Here is a 7,168-nt window from a genome sequence, read left to right as displayed (position 1 = left end):
CAGTGAACCTCCAGCAATGCATAAATTACAGTGAGGTTTCTTTCTTTCTTTTTTTTTTTTTTAAGATTTTATTTATTTATTTGACAGAGAGAGAAATCACAAGTAGGCAGAGAGGGAAGCAGGTGGGTGGGGTGGGGGAAGCAGTCTCCCTGCTGAGCAGAGAGCCTGATGTGGGGCTCGATCCCAGGACCCTGAGATCATGACCTGAGCCGAAGGCAGTGGCTTAACCCACTGAGCCACCCAGGCGCCTCTACAGTGAGGTTTCTTAACCTGGAACTTTTTCCTGTGATAGTTTCACTAGTGAGTATCTGTTCCGGGAAGCGGCAACTCCCTCTATTCTCCTGTCTGTCTATCCAATCCTTTTGGTGTTTTGCGGAAAGTGGTTTGCCCTGTGTCTTCCTTTCTCATGGATCCAAGGAAAGTTGTTGATTTTTTGGTGTTCAGCTTTTTGCTTTTTGTCATGATAGAATGGTGATTTTCAAGATTCTTAAATATGGGACTGGAAATGAAAGTCTGGCTTGTCTCTTCATTATCATAAAAATATCTTTCAAAAAGTAGAAATTTAAAATTTTGAGGAACTTAGTTTATGATTTTTTTCTCTTCTCTCTCTCTCTTTCTTTTTTGATGTGCCATTATTGTCATATTTAAGGAATCTTTGCCTAATTCTAGGTCAAAACTATTTTCTCCTATGTTTTAATTTTTTAAAAGTCTTTTTTTTTTTTTTACTTTATATTTAGGTCTGTGGATCAAAGTTTTTGTTATTATTTTTGTTTGTTGTGTTTTTTGTGTGTGGATAAGCAGTTGCTTCAGTGACATATATAGGTGTGGAGTGTGTGTATCTGTGTGTATGTGATGTTTTGTTTTGTTTTTTGGAAAATTTCTCTTTCTCCACTGAGTTGTTTAACTTTTCTTAGATACACATATTAGCCACAGACATATGGATGTATGAAAGGCTCTTTATTCTGTTCCATTGCTGTATTTTTTATCATGATACCAATGTCATAATTTTTTCAATGTCATAAATTTTTAATTTTTAAATTAAGCCTTGAGATAGGTGGTGTTAGTCCTCTAACTTTACTTTTTTCAGAATACTTTATTTTATTCTGGGTTATTTTCACTTCCATACTACTGATAGAATATGCTCATCAAATTTTACAAAAAGTCTGTTGGGATTTTTATTGGTATTGGATTGAATCTATAAATTAATTTGGAAAGAATTGAAATATTAACATCATTTAATTTTCTAATTGACAAAATTTCTTTCTTTCTATTTAGATTTTAATTTATCTCATCACTGTTTGACAGCTTTAATATAAGTCCTGTATATCTTTTATCAGTTTTATCCCTATTTTATATCCCTAATTATGTCATGCTATTCCAAAGCTATTGTTCCCTTTGTTTTATTTTATTTATTTTTTAGAATATATATTTTTTTAATTTTTATTTATGTTTTAAATTTCTTTTCAGTGTTCCAGAATTCATTGTTTATGCACCACACCTAGTTCTCCATGCAGTATGGACCCTCCATAATACCCACCACCAGGCTCACCCAACCTCCCACCCTTCTCCCCTCCAAAACCCTCAGATTGTTTCTCAGAGTCCACAGTCTCTCATGGTTTATCTCCCCCTCCAATTTCCCCCAATTCCCATCTCCTCTGTTTCCTTTATTTTAAATGCTTATTAGCTTATTGCTAACATACATAAACAAAACTAATTTTCATAGTGATATTATATCCTTCAACTTTGCTGAAGTTATTAATTCTAGTAGAATTTTGGTAGATTCCTTGAGATTTTTCCATTGACAATCATGTCATCTATGAACACAGACAGTTTTAATCCCTTTCCATCTTGATGCATTTTTTTCCTTGCTTCATTGTATAGGTTAGAGTCACCAATACAATGTTTCCATAAAATGAGTCAAGATATCCTTGTCTCATTTATGATACAAGTAGGCAAGCATTTGATTTTTCACCATTAAGTATGATGTTAGTTCTTATTCTCTACTTCTGTCACACGTCTAAGGTTGAGGAATATCACTTATTCCTGGTATGCTAAGACTTTTATCATCGGTGGATGTTGGGTTTTGTCAAATATTCTTCTTTTTTTTTTTTTTTTTTGCTTCTATTGAGACCATTCATTATCTTTTTATTAACTTGTTAGTATTTTGACTTATATTGATTGATTTTTTTTTTTTAATGTAGCACTTATCTTGCAGTCCTGGGGTAAATCCCACTTGCTCATGTTTGTTTATATCTGTTTGATATATTATTCTTGGATTTTCCTTCATAATATTTGGTTTAGAATTGTTGCATCTATTTTAATGAGGGATATTTATGAGTTTTCTTTTCTTGTGGTAGCTGACAGGTTTTGTTATGAGGGTATCCTGGCCTTATAAAATAAAAGAAATTATTTCCTTTTGTTCAATTTTCTGTAAGATTTTATGGAGAATTGTCATTATTTCTTCTTTAAATTATTATTTGAGTTCACCAGTAAAGCCATATGAATGTGGAATTTCTTTATAGAAAAGAACTAAACTACAACTTCAGTTTCTGTAATAATACAGTTATGTACTTTTTGAAGGAACATTGGTAGTTTGTGTCTTTCAAAGAAATTATTCATTTTTATTGAAGTTCTTAAACTTATGAGCATGAAGTCATTCATAATATACTCTTTTGTATTAAACATCTGCAGAATATATGCCAATTCCATCTCTCTTATTCCTCATATTAGCAGTTGGTATCATGTCTCCTTTTTCCATAACCAGTCCTGCTAAAGGCCTATCTTTTTTTTTTTTTTTTGTATTCTCAAAGACTCATTTTTGGGTTTACTGATTTTTATTTTATATTTCCTATTTCATTGATTTATACTGTGATTTTTTAATATTTCCTTTCAGTTGCTTATTTTTATAGTAGATGCTGTTCTTTTTCTAGTGACTTAAGATGCCAGTTGGGGATCACTGATTTTAAAGCTTTCTCCTTTTTAATATATGTGTTTCCTGCTATAATATTCCCCTAAGTACTATTTTCAGCATCCTACAAACTTTGATACTTTCCCCACTTTCATTATATTGAAAATACATTGTTTTTTGGTTTTCTTTCCATACAATTGGGGATTTTCCAGATAACTTTCATTATTGATTTCTAGTTTAATTATATTCTTCAGAATTTGGAGTAAAAACTCAGTGTAAGTTGGTTCCTTTTAAAATTTGTTGAAATTTATTTTGTGATTTAGGTTATGTTTCAGTCTTTCTTCCTTTTGCTGGGGTAGTAAAGTACTACCTAAAGTGTATTGACTTACAAGGTACATCTTCCTTTCAGGTCTGCAAAGGGAATTGGTAGGGCACTATAGAACTCTCCCTGCTGGCCTCTTAACTTCACTTTTAAAGGTTTCCTTTTATTAATTTTCATGCATCCTTATCTTTGTCCTACTGTGCATAACTTATAGCTTGTTTTTGTTCCTTGGCTGTTTATAAAATTTCTATTTATCACAAATTTTAATCAATTTGATTAAAAAGTTACATTGACCCTCTCAGATTTGCGATTTTTTTTCCATTTTATTTATTTTTTTCAGCATAACAGTATTCATTGTTTTTGCACAACACCCAGTGCTCCATGCAAAATGTGCCCTCCCTATTACCCGCCACCTCTTCCTCCAACCTCCCACCCCTGACCCTTCAAAATCTTCAGGTTGTTTTTCGGAGTCCATAGTCTCTTATGGTTCGCCTCCCCTCCCCAATGTCCATAGCCCCCTCCCCCTCTCCCAATCCCACCTCCCCCCAGCAACCCCCAGTTTGTTTTGTGAGATTAAGAGTCATTTATGGTTTGTCTCCCTCCCAATCCCATCTTGCGATTTTTTATACTTTCCATAAAATTAAAGAATTTTAGGCAATTATATCTTAAAATACTTCAAAAAAATCCCTTTTGGAGACTGAATACCATATATTAGGTTGGTTGAAATTGTACTTATGGTCAATAATGCTGTTAAATTTTTTCTCTTCACATTTCTATTTGATAATTTTTATTGCTTTGTCTTCACTAATTCCAATTTGTGTATATCTAATTTACTGTTAATCCATCCAGAAACATTTAGTTTTAGCTCGAGAAGTTTGATTTGGGTCTCTGTAATACCACAACTCTACTTCAGTTTTTGAACACATGCAATAGAGTTACAGTAACTACTTAAATGTCTTTGTCATCTAATTCCTGCCAATTCTGGATGAGTAATGACTTTTTCTCCTCATTATGGGACATATGTTGCTTTTTAACCTTTCTGGTAATCATTGTTAACATTCCAGATATTGAGAATTTTTTCTCATGGTACTGAATATTTTATTCCTAACATAACTTTTAGTTTATTTGGGATACATTTATATTACTTGGAGTTGGTTTGATCTTTTTTAATGAATTTTTTTATTGAAAAACTTGAAAGACTTAGCTACATTAAACAAAACAAATTTCTAGAGGGAAAAATCAAAGCCCACGATAGGAAAAAACACAATAGTTAACACTGTCTGGACAATAGCAGAACCCAGAGAATATATTCCTTTAACTGAAAAATGCTAGGTACTTCATAATTGACCGTTTGATAGAAAATGACTTACTAAATTTGTAATTTGTGGTTCTTAGTGTTGAAGTCCACAGGTTAAGCTAGGAAATCTTCCAACCTTGAGCTGAATTCCATAAGGGGTTATCTGGCTCATGATTTTTTTTTCCCCTTGTCTAAGATGTAGCAATGGCAACAGACATTAACTTCTGGACAGCTTCTTTCTTAGCATGAGGAAGGGTAGAACAGGAGCTTTGTGCACTTTAGGGTGGAGGGCTTCAGTAGACTCTGGAATGTGTAGCAGCTCAGACTTACCAGTCCTTATAGTCTTTCCATCCAGTTTGAATGCATTGTTTGGATGAACGAAACGATTGGTATCCCAGCATCTGCATTTGTTCCTGGGAGGTGCTATGGCCAGCATGGACGTGGTCAGGGGCTCTAGAGCCATCACATGCAAAGAGGCTGGGGTGCCTGCAAAGGCTTTATGACAGACAGGGTGAGGGCTACAGACACTGGGAACATATCTGCAAGGCAGTAACAGCAAAATCGGCATGAGGTGCTAAGTTCTATACTTTGGCCGTGAGAACACTGAGTCTCTGAGTGGCAGTAGGGAGGCCATGAGAGGATGGAACATTACCAGTTGGAGCCAGATGGCCAAGAGTTGGACAAGCCCAAACTGGCCTATAATGTGTAGTATTGCTCGGAAGACTTGGAGTCTCCCACTTTGCTGCCAACATAGACTAGGCCTCATCTGTGTTAGCTGGTAAGGTGTGTAATGTAAAAGTCTTCCCTGAGCTTGTAGAGCTGCTGGCACAAAGTAGCTCTTGGCAGCAGGCTGGAATTGATTTAAGATGACGTTGGCCATCTGCTGCATAGACTTGTTCGTCAGGTGAGCCTTTTTCCTTCCTTCCTTCCTGTGGGCCTGAGCAACATACAGTGGCTTAGAGTCAGCATATCTGCATCCATCTCAATGACTACTTTGATTTCCTCTTTAGGAAAGGAGAAACACATGAAGTCAAATCCTCTGTTTTTCCCATCCTCCAGCATTACCTTAGCACAGGTGAATAATCTGAAAGGAGAAAACTCTTCCCTTAACTTTGCATTGTTACACACGTTATTTGTGTGGACATTCACCTCTTGATATTGGTCAGTTCTCTCATTTCTGCTATTCAGATTTCCCACTTCATCTCAACCCATCACCCCCATTTTTTCTCTGTGAAGGGTCTATAAATATGATTTATTTTCCATTCATCTCTTCCGGGCCTCTACTGGCATACTCAGGTTTTTCACAGCTCACAAAGTCAAAGCATTTGGATTTCCCACTGGGATTTCTCATCATCTTGACTCTTAGGGTCTTGCCAAATTGGCTGAATAGCTCTTTCAGACTCTCTTTGTTCACCTCTTCCTCAAAGCTTTTGGTATCAACATTGGTGAATTCCTTGGCTTGGGCTCCAAATTCAGCTTCCCACTCTTTGGAGATTTGAATCTGCTCACAAACACTGGAAAGTCATTGGGGAGTTTGCTGTTTGTCTTCCAAAGACCTTGTCAGCAGCGCCCTGCATCTCCAAGTGGGTAAATGCATAACCCTTAGGGCTGTTCTCATCACATATCACCTTGAAGGACAGAGTGTTTCCAAGAGCAGAAGAAGTATTGTAAACTGCCTTTTTTCCAGAGATTTGTCCACGATCTGGATGAAGACAATTAATGTACAAGATTCTTTCAAAGATGGAGAATGCATGATACAAAGTGGCTTTCCCTTAATCACATAAAATTTCTTGATGTCCAAGGCACACTGAGCATCAACTAGCTGCTGGAAGTTGACAGAGTTATAACCCAGGGAGCATGGTGATCATGTCACACAAACCTGAATGGACAGCGTAGGCACCACAGGACTGACATTTTCATTTAGCAAGGCCTCCCTGCCTTCTAACTGCATGTCACTCCCATACAGGGGCAGCTGGGGCTACAGAATTCATCTCCCCTGCCCCCGCCACCCCAAATCCCTTCAGGAGGATGTCCTGTAGGGATCACACAGGTCAAAGGGGCCTCTTTTCAGAGCTGAGGCCCAGGTCATGCCCACAGTTGGTGCAGAGTGAAGCTAAGAGAAGCTGTAGCACAGAGAGATGCAGAACAGCATAGAGTTCAGGGACAGCTCAGCACGAAAGCATTACCACAGACAAGAAGCTCTCAAAACCAGTATGACCCTCCTGGGAGTTTGTAATTTTCAGCTGTCCATCAAGAGGCCTCCAAATATTGCTCATAGGACCCCAGGTCATGCACTGCTCTGTAGATACAGACATCAGGCTCTTGGCAGTTTAAGATTACAGCAGCCAGTGGAAGGGGAAACAAAAAATTTGTCAGTGCCACTGTGGAAGCTGGGTGGACCAATCATCCCTCACACCCAGTGTGGGCAGCTCTCAAGCCTGAGGAAGACTGGGTTCAGCTGCTGCTGGCTCACCAGCCCTCCACAGTGGACCTGGCCATATGGCTTCACTGACTGGTGTTCAATAAGGATTCTCACTTTCTTTCTCTTTTCCATTTTATGCAATTATATTTATTTTATACTACTTCTTTTCATTATATGTACATATATATTAAAATATTTTTTTTCCTTTTTTTACACTCT

The 7,168-nt window shown here is 37.0% G+C and overlaps 1 pseudogene; it reads right to left on the bottom strand.

Annotated features, from left to right (window-relative positions):
- Positions 1-5,108: 5,108 nt before the first annotated feature.
- Positions 5,109-6,478, bottom strand: LOC123948172 (annotated as a pseudogene).
- Between the last annotated feature and the right edge of the window lie 690 nt (positions 6,479-7,168).

Source organism: Meles meles, chromosome 1, assembly GCF_922984935.1.
Source record: "Meles meles chromosome 1, mMelMel3.1 paternal haplotype, whole genome shotgun sequence".
In the NCBI taxonomy this organism is placed as follows: Eukaryota; Metazoa; Chordata; class Mammalia; order Carnivora; family Mustelidae; genus Meles; species Meles meles.
Note: the sequence above shows the minus strand (reverse complement) of the source record. Positions and strands in the feature narration are given on the sequence as shown.